The sequence below is a fragment of the Dryas octopetala genome, chromosome 3 (assembly GCF_963921425.1).
Source record: "Dryas octopetala chromosome 3, drDryOcto1.1, whole genome shotgun sequence".
Lineage (NCBI taxonomy): Eukaryota > Viridiplantae > Streptophyta > Magnoliopsida > Rosales > Rosaceae > Dryas > Dryas octopetala.
In genome coordinates this window covers 28335889-28356650 of record NC_141368.1, presented here as the reverse complement: position 1 = coordinate 28356650, position 20762 = coordinate 28335889, and the positions used below count along the sequence as shown (strand labels likewise).

General features: G+C 36.7%; 1 long non-coding RNA gene and 2 pseudogenes across 1 annotated transcript; all 3 read left to right on the top strand.

Annotated features, from left to right (window-relative positions):
- The first annotated feature begins 1589 nt into the window (after positions 1-1589).
- On the top strand, positions 1590-3063 carry LOC147292266 (uncharacterized; annotated as a pseudogene).
- A 1668-nt stretch (positions 3064-4731) lies between these two features.
- LOC147292265 (uncharacterized) lies at positions 4732-6638 on the top strand. Its single transcript, XR_015121460.1, has 4 exons — positions 4732-4930; positions 5018-5063; positions 5511-5594; positions 6188-6638. It is a non-coding gene; the product is annotated as an uncharacterized LOC147292265 (long non-coding RNA).
- Positions 6639-12733: 6095 nt separating this feature from the next.
- LOC147292264 (cation/H(+) antiporter 15 pseudogene) lies at positions 12734-17964 on the top strand (annotated as a pseudogene).
- Positions 17965-20762: the final 2798 nt, after the last annotated feature.

Below are 20762 nucleotides of genomic sequence, written 5' to 3'. Positions count from 1 at the left end.
AAAATCTAATAGACAGTTAAATAAAACTTATTAAAATCTAGGAATTAAGACAAAAACTAATAAAACCCACTAATTAATTAAATAATAAAAATAAGAATTTAAAACACTAAAAATGCTCAAAGACATAGACAAAAATATATGATTTTAAGGATAAAATATGTATATAAATTAAGCTCAACAATGATTTACATGTACTGAACGTGACCGTCTGAACGAATACCTGTCAACATAGAGTATTACTCACCCGTCAACAGGAATTCATTAAGTCTTGATAATACAACTGGTCCCTAGACTTGAGACGCCACAATTGTTTTATACACTCAGTTGCTATGCTTTAACTATATTATAAGGTTAAGCTCCTAGAGTTTAGTTAAAGGTAAAAATTGGGACATGCGTGTGTTCAACATATGAGCTATCACTCCTGGTAATAGGAGAGATGTTCAAAGAGCTAACAGATGTTTAGATTCAAGAATCTCTGACCAAATGGAAGGATCTAAGAATGCAATGGAAGGAGGCTTGGATCTAAGAATCTTTGGCCAAATGGAAGGAGGCAATGGAAGCATTTGATCCCCTAATTAAGTGAGTGCGGGCCGAGGTAGCTACGTACCCATCATTCTATATTTAATGGGTCTTCCAATTTATGGTGTTTTATACTTCCAATGTTATTGGTCATGGTGCCTTGCCTATAGGTCCCTTTTGATTTACATAAACATAGGTCCTATCATTGAGTCAAGGGACCTCCCCTATTTTATGTCAAGTGCCCCATGCTCTTTTCTCATTTGATATGGACCCATTCTAAGTAAAAGGGATATATTGACCCATATAAAAGGGAGGCAATTTTCGCACTCCCATTTTTTCTAGTTGCACAACTTTTTTTTTTTAAAATGTTTTTCTTATATTTTTTATTTATATTTCCAAATTTGCCCTTTATAAACTTTCAAAATATTTTTACTCTTATTTTTATCTCTTTTAACACGTTTTCGTTTTATATCAACAAATCCGGATCCTATCCAGTCTCAGTACAATATTCCTCTACTTTTATCTTTTATTTGGTCTGGAACAATTCCTCCACTAAACTTACATAGGTTGATTTGTTTTTTTTTTAGCTGTGTTTCAATAAAATGACACCGTTTCTTCTATTCATAGTCTTTGCACTTTTGCCATTATGCTTTGCTCTCTATCTTCCCCTCTCTTTTTCTAATATTGCTTCTCTTTCTTCATCTCTCTCTCTCTCCCTTTTTATATGATATATATTTGTTGAGGAGAGTAAAGTCAACTAGACAACAGGAGCAAAATCAGAGATCTCCTTGATTTACTGCTGTACAATAGCCATTTATATTTCCTTTCCTTTACTGCATATATTGCATTGATTTAGGATTCATATTAAATTAGGCAGCTAGTCTAGGCTAATACTTAGGATCATGTTTCTTGTCTATTTGTATAAAAAGGTCTGATGTACATCAATAGTATTCATCAATTCAGAATAATAAAGCTTTACATGGTATCAGAGCACCATCGCTCCTGATAACAAAAAAAAAAAACTCCAGTAGCCCATCACAGCCACTTTCTCCATCCTTCTGTCAGTAACCATGACACAAGGAGATAACTCATTCACACATCAGACCAATTCCAAATCCTCAGCCAAGCTTGAGAACCAATATGAAAATCCAAACGATCCCCTATACCTCCACCACTCAGATCAACCCGGTGCTGTTCTTGTTACGCAGTTGCTGAACGACGACAATTACGGCACATGGAGCAGAGCCATGATTATGGCGCTTAGCACCAAAAACAAAGAAGGTCTCATCAATGGCACAATTAAGCAGCCACCGCAGACTTCAATCATCGAGCTACAACAATGGACCCGTTGTAACAATCTTGTGAAATCTTGGCTTCTTAACTCAATTTCACAAGACATCCGTGCTAGTGTCATATACAATGAGCTTGCCTCTGATATCTGGACTGAACTCAAGGAACGCTTCTCACGTGTCAATAGCGTTCACCTATTCCATATTGAACAAGCCATTCATGATTGCATCCAAGATGGCATGACGATCAGCGCCTACTATACAAAGCTCAAGGGATTATGGGATGAACGAGACTCTCTGTGTTCTATCCCAAGCTGCAACTGTGGCACCGTGAAAGAAGTACTGCAATTTCAACAAAATCAGAAGACCATGAAGTTTCTCATAGGTCTTAATGAAACATATGCTGCAGTACGTGGACAAATACTACTCATGGATCCACTTCCAACTGTCAACCGGGCACATTCACTCATTCTCCAAGATGAGAAACAACGATCAGTTTTTACAGGGAAAAATAATGCACCCGAAGCCACTGCCTTTGCTGTCAGGGACAATTCTCGTGGGTCTGGAAGGAATTTTGCACCGAAAAATCCTCATCTTAAATGTGATCGCTGCGACAAGATTGGGCATACCTCCGAGACTTGTCGATCTCATCTCAAGTGTGATTTTTGTGGCTGGAAAGGGCACACAATTGATGTTTGCCGAAAATTACAGAAGGTCAACACCTTGGGGCAAAATCTGGGACCAAAGCCAATCATGCTGATGCCAACACAGCAGCACCACCACCTCTTTCATCTCTCACACTCACACCGGAGCAGTATCACAATCTCATGACAATTCTTGGTAATACTCAGTCGAATCCTATGGCTAACCATGTTGGTACCTCTTCCACCATGAGTAATCTTTCAGGTAACAGCATTTGTGCTTCTGTTTGTGGCAAAACCACACGTTGGATCCTTGATAGTGGAGCCACTGATCATATGGTTTGTTCAGTTACATGTCTTACTACTAGTTTCCCTGTTACTAACCGATTTGTGCATCTTCCAAATGGTGCTCTTGCTGCCATTACACATATTGGGAGTGTTCAATTCTCACCACACTTTGTCCTCCATAACGTTCTTTGTGTTCCTTCATTCCAATTGAACTTGATCTCTATTAGCAAAATTTCACAACATTCTCATTATTTCACACTCTTTGCTCATAATACTTGTATGATTCAGGACCAACGATCGGGGAGGATGATTGGGATGGGAACTAAGCAAGGAGGACTATACTATCTTGATACCTTGCAGAAAACTGAGTGCAATGCGGCAATTGTGGCAGCCAACCCGCCTTCTCAGCTTTGGCATCAACATCTTGGCCATCTTTCCAATAAGAACTTTCGTTTACTTTCCAAAATTATTCCAAATATTCATTTTTGTGATGTTAAGGATTGCTTGATTTGCCCATTGGCTAAACAAACTCGCTCTCAATTTCCAATTAGTTCTATTCATACTCATTCACCATTCGAGTTATTACATGTTGATATTTGGGGAGGGTATCATGTCCCTTCCATCAATGGGGCGCGATATTTTCTCACTATAGTTGATGATTATACTCGTTGCACTTGGGTCTATTTGATGCATTCTAAATCTGATACATCTTATTTTCTCACTTCTTTCATTAACCTTGTTGAAACACAGTTTTCTACTAAAGTTAAAATTCTTCGCAGTGATAATGGCCCTGAGTTCACATTGGCCAAATTTTATTCTGAAAAAGGGATTTATCACCAAACCAGTTGTGTTTCTACCCCGCAACAAAATGGGGTAGCCGAGAGGAAACATCGTCATCTTCTCAATGTGGCTCGTGCATTACTCTTTCAGGCTAACCTTCCAAAACAATTCTGGGGAGATGCCATTCTAACCGCAACTTATCTCATCAATCGTACACCAACACCCCTTTTAAAAGGTAAGACACCATATGAGATGCTTTTTCATAAGTCACCTACCTATGATCATTTGCGGGTGTTTGGGTGTCTCTGTTTTGCCTCTACACATCATTATCGTCCCACCAAGTTCGATGCACGAGCCACCCGATGTCTTTTTCTTGGCTATCCCTATGGTCAAAAAGGTTATCGCATGTATGATCTCACCTCGGGTAAAGTTTTTGTCTCTCGTGATGTTCTCTTTTATGAACATATTTTTCCTTTATCTTCTTCCGCTGCAGTTCCTACTCCTGTTTTCCCACCACCACAAGAACTATTGTGAGACCCGGAAATTTTCAAATTTATTTTGTGATTTTTCCGTATTTTCAAAAAAGGTTTTATAGAATTTATTTCTTGGAAAATCTAATTTCTTTTCACCTTGAGCTTTAAATTGTTTGACCAGCTTTGACTAGGGTTTTGACCCAAGTTAGAACTTTAAAAGGTAGTAATTTTACTCACGAACCCAACGGTGCAAGTCTCGTATTATTCCGAGTCCGGGAGATTATTTTATAAATTTCCTAAATTTTCTTAGTTTGTGGAGCTTGAAATTTTCGAATTTTTTTAAAGGGAAAATTGGTAATTTGACCTCATAGTTAATTAGTACTAGTCGATACGAGTCCGTAGTATTTTTCGGGATATTTTTCTGAGTCCCGAGCTATTTTTAATTAATTTTTGAAGTTGGGGAATATAGGAAAAAGAAAATAAAATAGGAAATCACCAGATCGCGCCACGTGGCACGATCTGGAGCGTCCATCGCTGCATGGCAGCAAGATCTGATGGCTGCATGTGCAGCCAAGTGTTAGTACACATGCCACGTGTCACTTCCCCATTGGCCCATTTTGTGACGGTTGACTTGAGTCAACCCAGTCAACTCGGATGAGTCAACCGAGTTGACTCACTCTCTCTCCCTATAAATAGTGCCGCACATCCCAGCTGATTTTCATCCCATTTCAGCCGCACGCTTCCCAAGAGAGAGCTTCTCTCTCCTCTCTCCTCCTTTCTCTCTCTTCTTCAATCTTGTTTTGAGTTTATCTTGAGTTCTGGAGCTCCGATCGACGATCCGATTTCGCCTACGCGATCGTGGCGACGAGCTCTTCAATTCTAGTAGTGTGAAGGCTATGTTTTGGTGAAGTTTTAAAAAAATCATTTCTGAGCTCCATAGGTAATTTCTTGATCCCTGTCGAACTTCTGCTAAAATTTTGTTAAATTAATCTCTTGTTAATTAGGTTCTTTTAATCTTGTTACTTAGCAAGTCTAGTAGTACCGAGACTTTGCCCGTGGGAAGTCTTCAACAGGTATACCCTTAACCCAGCTTATTTAATCTGCAGTTATTTAAGTTGTGGTTATAGACGGAACGCTGTTTAACTGTTGTTATCAAATGAACTTAATAAATATTGAGGCCATATCAGTGGTAACCAAATAACGTGATGACTAAGGTCAGTCCATGAGCATACAGGCGTTGGGTACTGAGCCAGAGCTCCCTCAGTTTCCCCATGCACTGACCTGGTCACGTTGTAGGTTCATATCTGATCAACCTCCTCGACAATAAATTAAAATGGATATAGAAACCACACGGTCTGACATGACTGTTTGCCTCGGGGTGCAAGGTCATATCGGATTAAGAATTCAGAGAAGCCTAGCAGTTACGCTAGTGCCAAACCTCTGAATTATACCTGGTCTTAACAGACAAGGTCATCGATTTACGTGAAGACCGTTTTTAACACCAGTTGTTGTCAAACTAGGAACTCCAGTTACCTAAAGGAGATCGTTGCGACGTGGCAAATTGTGATTTGTACTCGAAAACAGGCAAAAGCTTTGGACGCTAGGTAGGGGGACAACACACTCTGACTAGTGGATTTCCTGCATGTACTATATAATAAATACTGTGTGATAAAGATGCATGTTTTTGATTGGCATATCTGCTTGGTTTTATGATGATGAGAATGATGACTGTTATGCATATTCTCGTGAGATTGTTATTGTGTTTGACTTGAGAGTGAAAGGTCCCTTACGGTAGACCCTGGGTTTCGATCCCCAAAACCTCATGAGGGGTTGTACGGACGGACTGGTCGATTGTCCTTCTTGGGAGGCCAGTCTAGGCGGTACAACCATGAAATGGCCACTTTCGCTACCCTGTCCCGGTCAAATGACTGCAGGACTTTGTTATGTTTTTGTGAGAGGGTAGTTAGCCCTAACGGCTGGTCAACAGGTATGATTCTGAACTTGGGCCCGGAAAACTGTATTTTGAAAACTGTATGAGCATGTTACTAGTTTTACAAAGCTTGACAACTGGTTTGTGTTGTGCATTGGATTTTAAATTATCTCAAACTATTTTTCAAACCTAGCAGGGAGTTCCCTGAGGGGGAGCAATGAACGTATGTGATGCTCACCCCTACATTGTTGTTTTTCTCCCTCTCAGGTGCTGCGCGTGTGGACTTTGACGGCCTCGATTGAGGGGTGGTGGTGCGGTCTCGAGCTTGTCAACTCCTGTGTTCCTGTTTAGTCAGTATATTTCCTTGGGCAGGTCCTTGGTGTCCTTTTACTATCTTTATATACCCTTGGTCATATCTTGTATATACACTGAGTCCTTGGGTTGTCTACTTTTAAATTATCGAGTCTATATAAACAGTTTCTTTGAAGTTACTCTAAACAATAGTAGCTCCGAGGGTTGGTTTAATTATAAATTAATTATTTCTGAATAAATTTTCCGCTGCAAACTCAAGCACTCTGATCCAACCCATTTTTACTAAACCAAAAGGCTTAACCTATTTTGTGGATATTTGGGATTATAACACCGGGGGATTGGTTGTTGTAGTCTCTGGTATTCTCAAGATAGGTGCCTCTGTTACGTACCCGGGTTTCGGGGCGTGACAACTATTTTCGGAGAATTCTCCTCATTCAAGTTCAGCTGACACTGCTCAAGCAACAGCTCATATCAATCCCCCTGACATTGCTCAATCACCAGTTGTTCCTCCTCTTTCCGTTTCCGGTCTCAGCAATGATGATCATACTCAATCCATCTCCTCTCCAGTTCCCGCTGGATCATCTGCTTCTACCAGCGACACTATCATACCTCGCGCACCTATCCCTTCTCCACCTACCACCACTACCATGCCTATTCATTCACCCTCTCCGCCTGCGGCTCCTACATCTACTCGACCCACACGTGCCACACAAACGCCCGGTTATCTCAATGAATATCAAGTTGGTATTACTCTTCCTTCTCGTTCCTCCCCATCATCTAACTCGGCCGTGGTTCAATCTCCAGGTATTCCTTATCCCCTTTCTCATGTTCTTTCCTATGATCGTTTATCTTCCTCACATCGTGCTTTTACCATAGCTCTTTCTATCGAGACAGAACCTCGTTCTTTTTTACAGGCTGTTAAGGATCCCAAATGGCGCCATGCCATGCAACAAGAACTTACTGCCCTTGAAGCTAATGGCACTTGGTCACTCCAATCATTACCTCCTGGGAAGAAACCTATCGGTTGCAAGTGGGTTTATAAGATTAAACTCAAACCGGATGGATCTGTTGACCGTTACAAAGCCCGTCTTGTTGCTAAGGGCTATAGTCAGATTGAAGGATTGGATTATCGGGAAACTTTTGCCCCTGTTGCCAAGCATGTCACCATTCGTCTTCTCCTTGCCATCGCTGCTACCCAGAACTGGCATCTTCACCAGCTTGATGTTAATAATGCATTTCTCCATGGTGATCTTAATGAAGATGTTTACATGACTCTACCACCCGGTTTCGGACGAAAGGGGGAGACTCGGGTTTGCAAACTTCACAAATCCTTGTACGGGCTCAAACAAGCATCCCGACAATGGTTTCTCAAGCTCTCCTCGTCACTGAAACAAGCAGGATTTCAACAATCCAAAGCTGATTATTCCTTATTTGTCCAATCCCGAGATGGTAACTTTACTGCTGTCCTTGTCTATGTAGATGATGTTATTTTGGCAGGTAACAATTTGCAAGATATAGAGGCAACCAAATCATTTCTAAAGCAGCAGTTCAAATTGAAAGATCTTGGTTCACTGAAGTATTTCTTAGGAATTGAGGTTGCTCGATCCAACAAAGGGATAGTGCTCTCACAAAGAAAATATGCTCTTGAGATTCTTGAAGATGCAGGCTATCTCGGTGCCAAACCAGCCTCATTTCCAATGGAACAAAATATCTCTCTTAGTCGATCTGATGGTGATTGTATCAATGATCCTTCCTCATATCGTCGGCTTGTAGGACGACTCATTTATTTAACAATTACACGTCCAGATCTTGTATATTCAGTTCATATCCTAAGCCAGTTTATGGACAAGCCACGCGTCCCACATCTAGAGGCTGCTCATCGTGTTCTCCGTTACATTAAGAACACCCCTGGCCAAGGAATTTTTCTCTCTGCCACAAGTCAGATACAGCTAAATGCTTTTTGTGATGCAGATTGGGCTAGATGCCCAGACACAAGAAGGTCTGTCACTGGATACTGCATATTTCTTGGACGATCCTTAGTTTCTTGGAAAACCAAGAAGCAAACCATAGTGTCACGATCCAGTGCAGAAGCAGAGTACCGGTCCATGGCTGCTACATGTTCTGAAATTACTTGGTTAAAATACATATTGCAAGACTTGAGAATCACACATTCACATCCTGTCAAATTATATTGTGACAATCAAGCTGCTCTGCATATTGCTTCAAATCCAGTTTTTCATGAAAGAACAAAGCATATAGAAATTGATTGTCATCTCATCCGGGAGAAGATTCAAGAAGGCATGATCAAAACTGCACGCATCCCTACATTTCAGCAGCCAGCAGATATCTTCACCAAAGCATTAAGTTCGTCACAATTTATGACTTTACTTGGCAAGTTGGGAATTATCAACATACATTCCAACTTGAGGGGGAGTGTTGAGGAGAGTAAAGTCAACTAGACAACAGGAGCAAAATCAGAGATCTCCTTGATTTACTGATGTACAATAGCCATTTATATTTCCTTTCCTTTACTGCATATATTGCATTGATTTAGGATTCATATTAAATTAGGCAGCTAGTCTAGGCTAATACTTAGGATCATGTTTCTTGTCTATTTGTATAAAAAGGTCTGATGTACATCAATAGTATTCATCAATTCAGAATAATAAAGCTTTACAATATTGAAGAAAAATTTAACTTTGTATAGAATTAATTAAGAAGCTCCATTAACTTGTGTTTTTTTTCTTCTTTCTTCCATTTTTTTTTCTTAATTGATGATGTATTATGGACTTGTTTTACTCGGGTGAGATGAATCTACCCAATCAAAGTGGAGAAACAAATTAAGTAAAAGTAGGTAATCTATACTAGCTAGGGCCTTGGATCACTACAAGAAAAGTACTCATTTGCAGCATTCAATAAATGCCGCAAATGATATTTTGCAGCGTTTTATTAAACATTGTATATTGAGACGTTGCAAAAGACACCTTGTTTTTGCAACGTTTATTTCATGTTATTCAGAAATGCTGCAAATGATATTTTATAACATTTTTTCATCGTTGGATATTGACTTTTATAACAGTTGGATAATGTTGCAAAAGTTCCATTCACAACATATTTTTAACATTGCAAAAGAGGTCTTACATCCCCCACAAATATTATTCATAACATATAATAAATGTTGCTAAGATATTAGATTGCAAATGTTGTTATATATTACTCAGCTTGCAACATTGTTTAAATGCTGCGAATATTGGTTCTTTTTTTTTTTTTACATCATTATTCTCTTGATTAACCATTATTGTTCAATTAGAAATATTTTAATACACCCACTAACTTCTAAAATGCTCCTCTCAAAGTCATCCATGAATCAAAATAGACATTGAAAAAATTAAATAAAATCAAGTGAATAATAAATCGCATTCTTACAATTAATTATAAAATATCACATAGTAAAATAATTACATCATTTCGCCACCTTAGTTTTTAGTGGAAATTACAAAAGATCTTAAATAAATTCAACTAGAAGTTAAATTCTACATCAGACCAACTATGTAGAACAAAATAAGGTCACCTACTTCTAACATACACCAAATGCATGTGTAGACCACAAAAAGGTCAATATATACATTATCAACTAGAGCCAAAATAATGGTCAAGATGGAGCTACAAAAGACCAAATATGCACAACCTCAAAAACATATCCTGCATTGGTATAGCTAGACCATGTGTAGAACCAAAAACACTTTAGTTAGACTTTGGACCTAGAAAGATCACCCTTCTACATAATAGCCAAAAACTACATTGTTCTAAATTAAGTACTTAATTTAGAACAACGTAGTTTTTGGGTCAAGCAATAGTACTTCCAATTGCATCATCAACCACATTAAACTTTGACGTTGGACGATATAATGGAGTATCTTCTAATACTGTAAGTGTCACCCAAACCTTCCAACAATCTGGTCCAAGACAAATATGGTGTAGGAGTCTTAATTTGCCCATGTTCCTTGAAATATTACTGAGGTAGGAATGAAGAATCAAGTACAGTAAAAGTCTTTGTGAGAGATCATCAAAGACATTTTATATATATATATATATATAAAACTAGGGATGTAAATTTTTTATAGAAAAAATTGATTTATCTGAGTTATAGAGATCTGGAAAATTAGAGAAAAAGATCAAGATATAGAGCAAAAGAGAAATTGAACGAATCTAGAAAATCTAAATGAAGAGAGCTAGAAAGCATGAAGGGTAGATTTGGAAATATAAATATAAAAAATTTATAAAAATAATTAAAAAATAAAGGGTTTTTTTCATATCTAGTACCTGAACTTTGACCATTGTCTTAATGTGGTACCTAAACTTTTATTTGTCCCAATTGAATACCTAAACTTTTATTTTGTGTCTAATAGGTACCAAAATGAATTTCTGTTAAAATTATCAACAAAAATTAAGGGCAATATAGTCACTTCAAAAAATTTATATTTTAATTTTTAATTTTTAATTTTTTTTGTTTGTTGTGTGTGTTTTTTTAATAATTTTAAACATATAAAGAAAATAATTAAAATATACTTTGACTATATTGCCCCTAATTTTTATTGACAATTTTAACAAAAATTCATTTTGGTACCTATTAGACACAAAATAAAAGTTTAGGTACTCAATTGGGACAAATAAAAGTTTAGGTACCACATTAAGACAAGGGTCAAAGTTTAGGTACTAAATATGAAATAAACCCAAAAATACAAATGATTGCAAATAAAGAAAATGAGAGTGTGAAAATCGCCTCCCATATAAAAAAATATATTCATGGTCCCACAATCGCCTCTCAAATGAACCCATGTGTATTTGCTATGGTGCACTCTGTGGTCAGGGTGACCACTTAAGGCAATAGTTGTTTGGGAGGAATGTTTTGATGGTGCTATATATATATATATAACTTTTATTGCTATAGTTTTCATCTCACCATTGCTTTTAATATTTAGTTGTTTTTAGTCTATACAATATCAATTATCTAGCTAGCAGGTGTGTGTGTGTGTGTTTTCTTTTGGGCTCGTTTGGTTCACGGAATTAATTTCTTGGGAAATCAATTCCTTTGCATTTTCCAGGAGGAAGGGAATGTGAAATTTCCTTTCCTGTGTTTGGAAAGCTTAGGAAAGTAAACTATGAATTGGAAGCACTAGCCTCTTCGAACTCGCTCCCGCAAGTACGAAACCGTTCTTTCTATTGTACAAACACCAATATTTTGGCAAGCATAATCAGTTTAATAGATAACGGAAAGTAAATTTGAAAAAATTAATTAAGGAGAGAGAGGCGGCAAACCAATTCTCATGTGCAGGAAAGTAAATTTGGGAAATAGATAACCGATCATTGGATTTAAGCCAAAAATGATCTCAGCCATTCAGACCCTGTGATAATTCGAAAACCGTTCTGTTTTATTATATAGATGAGAGACATGTTAATATTAAAGTGTTTTGGCTAACGTTATTGTTTCTAGTGATGTATGTGATATTTTTCACTTAGTAGGCATACCTATACATATTTTGTACAAAAAAAAAATAAAAAATAAATTTCTTGCACAGAAAACTAACATTATTGCATGTATGAGATAACATCGTTATGTGATAATATATTTATATATGGTAAGAAAATAACAACGTATGTATATGCAGTAACAATGTATATAAAGAGGTTCGTTTTTTAAGGAAAAGGTTAGTTTTTTTTTTTTTTTTTTCTTTTAGATTTAGGGGGAGGCAAAATCATACTTAGGTGCAGATCGAATAACAAACTCTATAACCCTTCCATCTGGGTTGTCCATCAACTGAGAGAAAAAGGTTAGTTAGTTGGTTATTTCGAAGTACCAAAATTAAAAAAGATAGTTAGTTGGTTATTTCCAAACTTCGTTACCTTGTAAAAGACTAACAAATAACCTCATAATTGAATGAAAAATTGTATAGCAAAGAGGATGAGGATGATCAATAATATTGATGATTAGAAAACGAAAAAAAGATAACAGAACAATCGTACTCACCTTACAATATATACAACTACGTACGCCCTTTTATCAACATTTTAAATTGCTTAGAGCCTTCCCCTCCCTCCTTCATCCCCTTCTCTCTCTCTCTCTCTAGCTCTCTCTCTCTCTCTCTCTCTCTCTCTCTCTCTCTCTCTCTCTCTCTCTCTCTCTCTCTCTCTCTCTCATGGTGGTCCGAGCTTTAATTTCTCTTTAGCGATCTTAATTTTTAATTCTCTTTCCCAGATATACCTCTATCTTGTTGGGAAAGGGTTTTCGCCACTGGATGTAAATAATAAGGAAAGAGGACAAAAAAGAGAAGACCTATTTAATTTGGGTAAGGAGAAGAATAAGCTACAATGAAGGGAGCAACATATGTTTTAACGACAGCCTCAAAAGGTGCTATGCAGGTATGTTATAATAGAACAATAACATATGAAAGTGGGCTATGGCGTGTTGAAAACCCCTTGATGTCATCTCTCCCACTCTTTGTTCTCCAAATGGTCACCATCATGTTCATCAATCGCATCGTCATGCTCGCCCTCAAACCTTTCCACCAACCACGGATTGTCGCCAATATTCTTGTGAGTAATACATCCCTATTACTCTATTATTGATGCTATATTTTACTATTTAATTGGTGTGCTTAAGAAATACACACATACACATATTGACATATATATATAATACCGTTCTCCTATGCAATATTTCCCATATTCCTAAAGGTGTCTCTTTCTGTAAATTGTCACATATAGAGTTAGGACTTTTGGACATAATATTCTAAGAAAAATAATAAATGAATTAGGCTAGTGCCAAAAAACGAATAACACAATTTTTACCGACAAACTTATTTAACTTGTAATGTATAAAAATATTTTTGTTTTCATCTTTCTTCATTTTTAATATGGCATCTTAAGAATACTTATAAATTTAGATTCTTTTTTATTGGTTCGCACTTCGCACTGAGTGGACTTTTATTTTATTAGGGGAGTATAGATGATGAATTTGTTTTGAAGATAATGATATGTCTTGCCCTTGACTTTTTGGTTCACGAGATATGTGTCCACTTGAACACCACACAATTAATAATCAAGTATAATTACAATTTACTAGCATTCAATTAGAACCCGTATTTAGCATTATTGAGATTCAAATGCTTATATTAAGTTCCCTTTCTAAACATCCCATTCACCTATTGTTTCCACTCACCGCCACCCTTATTTTTCTGAAATCATATTACCTGATATTGTTGGAGAGTATATAGAACATGGAGAATGTGAAATCTTGCATATATGCAGAATATAAAAGGTTTGGGCCGGTCCATCATTTCTAGTTGGTTTTAAATTAGATGCTACAATTTCTTCATGTATTGCATATGTCAAGTTCAACGATTATACATGCTCCCACGTCATGTAAAAGGTCTTTGGCCTACTCTCCACCCAATGTCTATTGGTCTTGGATTAGATGCTCAAATTTCAACTAATTATTATAGAGTTCTACATATCAAGTTGTAGAGTCCGGCGAATAGCAGGGACTAATTATGGGGGACTATGAGGGACAATTTTATAAGAGTCTTTAGATTAATCAAATGACACCTAGTTTGTCGGTTTAATTATGTTAAGTTTTAATTTTGAGATTAATCCAGAATTAAAACCTAACATATAATCTCCACAAATCTTATTCTACATTCTAGGAGGATATGGCGTAAACCCGTCGACGGATGAGGTAAAAAAGGGGACGAGGAAGAAAATGGATTAGGGTGAGGTTAAATATGTGCCATTGAATTAATCTAAGGGCTTTTATAAAATAGTCTCTCATAATTAGTCCTTTATACTAGCCATTCTGTCAAGTTGTATTGCATGTATTCATGGTTAAGTAGAGGCCTTGTATCTTCAGAATGAGAACACAACTTGTATTTAAAGAACACGTTTACTAGCTAGAACTGAATCTGTCAAAAGCTTTCCTATCCCTCTCTTTTTTGCATATATATCCTAAATATCCTAAAGACAATTTTCCTTCAGAAAATAATTTTATGCAAGGATATATATATAACTAGCTAGTCTCACTGCATGCTATTCCGCCGGAGAAGTTTTTTCTATTGCGCATATGTTGTTATTTTGGGCAATATTGTCAGTTATCATGCCACAATCACTCTAAATCTAATTTGCATGGTACGTAATAAGGTTTCTTATTTGTTGCTGCTAGTTTTTTTTTGCTTAATTTTTATATTAATTTTTTCCTTAGACGGAGATTGGATCAAGAACAAGTTCTTGAATATTACCAGTGTCTGTTTTATTTCTTAATTTTTGTTTCTACTTTATATTTTTGTTGACAGAAGTTGGATCAAGGACAACTTCTTAAACATGGCTGGTGCATGCTATTTCTTTTCTTAATTTTAATATTTAGTTTTCTCTTAATATATAGAAGTTGGCTCATAATGTTGTTTATTTTATGAATTTATCTCTTTTAATTAAATTACATTTCTTCTGCATGACATTTTTATGAATTATGGACAATTTTAAAATTACGAATGTTTACCAAACTGGAGGAGTTCTCTCTTTATATATATATATATATATATTAAAATTTTATTGAAGTGATGAAAGGAAAATTGGGTGAGGAAAAAGATAGCGGGAATAGAAGTAGAAGTACTATATATATATATATAGTGTTTAACAAAATTATGACTAATGAATTATATGCAGGGTGGTGTGCTACTGGGTCCATCTCTCATTGGCAGGACAAATTTTTTAAGAGCCTACGTATTTCCTTTCAGCACCATGTTGTCCACACAGACTTTGGCAAACTTGGGCATCGTATATTACATGTTCTTTGTGGGGCTAGACCTTGATTTCAAGCCAATAATAGGTGCTGGAAAGAAGACTCTCAGCATTGCTCTTGTGGGCATTGTCTTTGCTGTCCCCCTCGGGTGGGCCTTGTATCGTTTTTTGTTCTTCAGCGACTTTACTTCACAAACAAAAAACAAGCCCACTGTGAAAGGACCCATATTTTGGGGCATTGCCCTCGCCACTACCAACTTCGCAGATCTCGCTCGAATCCTTGCAGACTTCAAGCTCTTCCACACTGAGATTGGAAGACTTGCCTTATCTGCAGCAGTTATCTCCGACTTGTTCTCGTGGTTTCTTCTTCTTGTAACAATGGCCATAATCAATGAGCAAATATATACGGTCCTGTCCACCTTGGCCTTCATTGGATTATGTGTTTTTGTAGTTCGCCCAGCTCTCTCGTGGGTAATTCGTTGCACAACAAAAGAGGATAGCTACAATGAACTCCATATATGCTTTGTTCTAGCCGGTATTGTGCTATGTGGGTTCATAACCGATGCCTGTGGTTCGCACTCTATGGTGGGGCCTTTTGTGTTGGGAGCTATTATGCCTAGGGGAGACCTCAATAATGTGCTCCTAAAGAGGGTTGGAAACTTTGTGTCCGAGTTTCTCATGTCTCTTTTCTTCTTAGTTATAGGGTTAAGAACCAATACAAGGTTTATTCTCAATCAGATTGACAGAGCTAATGAAGAACAAACTGGAACTACCATATATCGATTTTTGGGGGTTATCATCGTGGCTTTTTTAGCTAAGGTTGTGAGCACTTTTGTTATAGCCTTAATCAACAAAATTCCACCTCGGGATAGTCTGGCTCTTGGACTACTTATGAACACCAAAGGCTTATTGGCTCTGCTTGTACTCAATGTTGCTCGAGACCTAAAGGTACCTATTATGCATGCATGTTTAAGTTATGTTTTTGAAATATTCTTTTACTTTATCTTAATTGAAAAGTATTTGGAAGTGTAAAATTACACATGTTGATCCATCATGCCGATTGATGAACATATGTAAGTTTGCACGAGTTGGGATGTCAACTCGATCATATATAACTATATATATATATATATATATATAGGAGTGCTCTAAAACTAATTAGTTAGCAAGTTAATTAATACGAAACTAACCATGCTTTTGAGACCACCACATAACTAATCTCATAATCTGAACTATTAATTATTTAGGTCATACTTCAAAGATCATCATTACAAAAAATCAACAAAATCGAAAATCATTTAGTCATCTAATTGAGATCAAATAAATAGACGATTAGTGTTTTCGATAAAAACATATAAATAGTTGTTGTTATAATTAAATGACTAAATGATTTTCGATTTTGGAGATTTTTTACAGGGATGATATTTGAAGTAGGGCCTAAAAAATAAATGGTTCGGATTTTTAGATTACATTGTGCGATGGGCCCAACATGGTGGTTAACTTTGTATTAACTTACTAACTAGTTAGTTTTAGAGCATTCTTATATACGAGATTCTTATATATATATATATTATATATATATAAAATCTTATACGTACCTTTCCATTCATTACTAATTTATTTTAGGTTGAGTGCCTTACCTTTCACATAATACTTCTCATAATATAAACCCCTTGAAATAACACTATATATATACACATATAACCATACCTGTAAATTATCTTTGAAATCTTTGATGTGTTGTGTACTAGGTCTTGGACAACCAAACGTTTGCAGTGATGATAGTTGTTTGTTTGGTAATGATGGTTCCGATTGGACCTTTTCTATCCATCACCTACAAGTCCACCAGGCGTGTCACCCAATACAAACTCAGGAACATACAAAGCGTAGGACCTAATACGGAAATTCGAATTCTTGCATGCACCCACACCTCATGCAACATAACAGGCATGATCAGCCTCCTCGAAGCTTCCAATCCAACCAAACAATCTCCAATCAGTGTCTTTGCCGTCCAACTCGTGGAGCTTATCGGTCATTCTTCGGCCATGTTGATCGTGCATGATGCTTGCAGGACCGACACGGATCACACCAATGAGGTACAATCTGACTTCAACTCCAATGCTTTTGAAAACTATGTGAAGCAAAGAGAAAACGTCTTCGTCCAAGCACTCACCGTGGTATCTCCGTACAACACCATGTATGAGGACATATGCAACTTGGCTGAGGACAAGTGTCTCAACCTCATAATCATTCCGTTCCACAAGCAATTTAGCATTAACGGAGGGATGGAAGATTCTAACCCTTCTCTCAAGAAGGTCAATAATGACGTGATTGCCAATGCACCGTGCTCCGTGGCTATCTTCGTCGATCGTGGACTTGCAACATCTAAAATTACCGACTCCAACAACAGCTCAGTAGGCTGCTACCACATTGCCATGCTTTTCATAGGAGGGGCAGACGATCGTGAGGCATTAGCATATGCATGGAGGATGGCTGGACATCCTAGGGTCAACTTGACAGTTGTACGACTTATTCCAAGTAAATATGCATTAGGAGTGGGATTAGATGCTGATGATAATGATGAAATTCTAGAGGCAATGGCAACGACTGGGAGGCAGAAACAACTCGATGACCTATACATGGATGAGTTTAGGCTCAGGTCCATGAACAATCCCTCCATAAAATTATTAGAGAAGCTAGTCAATAGTTGGGAAGAAACTCTCAACCTAATAAGTGTGATGGAAGTTAAATATGATTTGTATTTAGTGGGAAGAGGGCGTGGACCAGTCACAACAGTACAGTTATTGGATTGTGACGACTCTGATGACTTGGGACCTCTGGGGGATGCATTGGTGTCTTCAAGCTTTATGGCTAATACATCCATTCTTATAGTGAAGCACTATGACCCTATGGACGAAGTACAGGCGGAGGAGAAATATTAATGGCATTCTACTGATCTAACCTAGCCTAAGAAGTATGTATCATATGCATGCTAATAAGCTTTCCTGTTTTCTTCATATCATTTTCTTCCCTCTTCCTAAAGTTTGTCCCCCAATCCATTCTATATATGTAACTTCTCATAAGCGATGTAATTCTAGCCATGGGTTAGTTGTGGGGACTAGTACGTACAATTCCTTAAAAAACAAAGTATCTTATATATATTTACCAATTAAGCATTTGGGAAAATAAACCCAGTTTTACATAAAAACCAAATAAGCATAAATATCCATGAGTTTAGGAATTTGGATTATGATTGATATTTCAAATTTGGTGACTTGCTATCAAGTTTAATTTGGTAGCTTTTTTCAAATTTCAAAACTTCTTCTTGAGGGATATGCAGTGTGCGTACATGGGTGATGTCCTAGAAAATTCCAAGCATTTAAATTGAAGAAATTTAAATTTTTGGGCAATAATTTGGATTTTCTAGAATTTTTCTAGAATTATTTGAGATTTCTTTAATGGAAATACAATTTTCCTCGATAGTTTTGGATTTAAGGAATGATGTACGAAGGCCATTTGGTCAATGTAAGACCATAGGAAATTAGTACTCTTCGAGACAAATCCAACTCTTCTAACGGTGTGCCAATCAGAGTTCGGAAGATTAATCTATGCATGATCGAATTTCCAAAGTTGAATAGTTATTTGAAATTATTTGTTTTGGAGATATAATTTTTTGGAATATTTTTAATGTCAAATTATTATTTTGAAGCTTTAGATACTCATTGAGATGAGTCCGTAGGATTTTATGAAATAGTTTTTTAACTTCTTATGAGTTTTTGTTGATTTTTCAAAGTTTGATAGAATTTAGAAATTAAATAGGAAAAACGAAAATTCAAAAGGAGGGACACGTGGTGCGCCACGCAACGGGATCCTACGGCTTGGATGTCACTAGCACCTTGCCCACATATCAGCAGTCATGTCCCTTCGCCACATGTCACGAACATATTGGTCTACACCTGCGTTTGCCCAGATAATTAATACTTCCCTTCAATATATGAAATATCTATACATAAAATTTATATTATTCACATTTTAACTACTGCTATATACAACATTAATTTCAAATTCACAAATGGATACCTTGTTCGTTGTGAATTCATTAGTATAGTCACGTGAGTATTCGGTCCCAACCTTGTCCTCAGTGTCAGCCCCAACTTTTTCGTTGTTTCAAGTATAAGCATCATCATGTTGCTCGCTCTACACATAAAACCCTATATTCAACAGAAGGTAGCCAAACTAAATGTCTTTGTTCTGCAGATGATTGCCGAGCAAATGTACTAACATTCGGCTCTCCAAGTAACTGATCGGATCACTTCTACACAAATATCAGAATTTAATTCGGTGGCTTTCTGCCAAATATATATAAGTAATCTATTCGGTGGATAACTGCCAAATGGTATGAATGATATCTTCTATGATATTTATTTGCAATTATCATTCGGCGGTGATCAACCAAATAGTTTACTTATGTTTGGTTGACACTTGCCGAAATTTTTAGAACCATTCGGCCCTAGTTCGCTGAACGAATTGCGACCAGAAATGAAAGAATACGAAAAAATATTTTAAAAAAAAAAACTCAAAAATTTACTATTATACCTCATCTGAAGATAAATAAGCTAGGGACGAGTGAAGACTTCATTCATCAAAACTAATATGCTTTTCTACAATATTATTACTTATATATATAGAATAAAGAGAGAAGTTTTAGAGTTTAGTGGATGAAAAATGAAAAAGTGAGGTTATAGGAGGAGGGGTGTACGTGCCTGAAATGTTGTCGTTGGGGTTTAGGAGTGTTGGGTTTAGGGTGCGTAGAGAGTTTTTTTTTTTTTTTCCAAAAATTATGGGTTATCCATTAAAGTCTTTTTACTTTGTGTCAAATATCACAAATTAAGTAAGGAGATGTATAGTGAGAGAGAATGAGATGTATATAGCAGTACTCTAAAGTTGAAACAAATAAATTAAGTCTTTTCAAAACGGCGGTGAATTAATTTTGGTAAAAAGTTGGCCTGGTAAGTTGTAACTCTATTTGTCAAATCGCGGGGAAATTTGATAAAGCTCCGGTACATATATAGATAGGGTTGCAACCAAATTAATCTGGTCATATTCCACATATATATCCTAACCGTAGTAATATGTTATAAATTTATAATTAACCTAAATACCTATTATTCATTTGTACGTCTCTCTCTCTTTCTCTTTCTCTCTCTCTCTGCATACTTACTTACCAAAGGGATGAAAAAAGCAACAAATTAATAATAATTTATAGAAGCAAAAACAAGGTAATCTCGACAATCGATGATTCCTTTTTGTTCCGCCAGAAAGTGTAGCAGTTTCCAAATATATATTATATATATATTCTCCATATATGGTTCATGGTTGTGTTACTTGTTTGTACCCATTTGTTCAAATAGGCTATGTGGCAAGGAGAAGGCTCAATTCAAGTATAGTTTTAGCCCAAAGTCAAAAGCCCAGAGCATGTCCGAGGCCCATTAGATGCTCGGGAAGCACAAAGAAGATCTCGACGAGATCCCTTGCTAAGAAAGCTGTTAGGACAAAAGAATAAAGCTAGTACCAAAATGAAAAGTGTCCTGTGAAAGCTATCAAGATAAGTACAAAGTTTGGAAGGTCATTAGTGAACGTACAAGTGTCAGCAATCCAGAGGTAGGTGTACTAGGGTTTCAGCGTCACCTTTACTATAAAGACCCTACTAAGGAAAGCTGTAAGGAGGACTATACACACT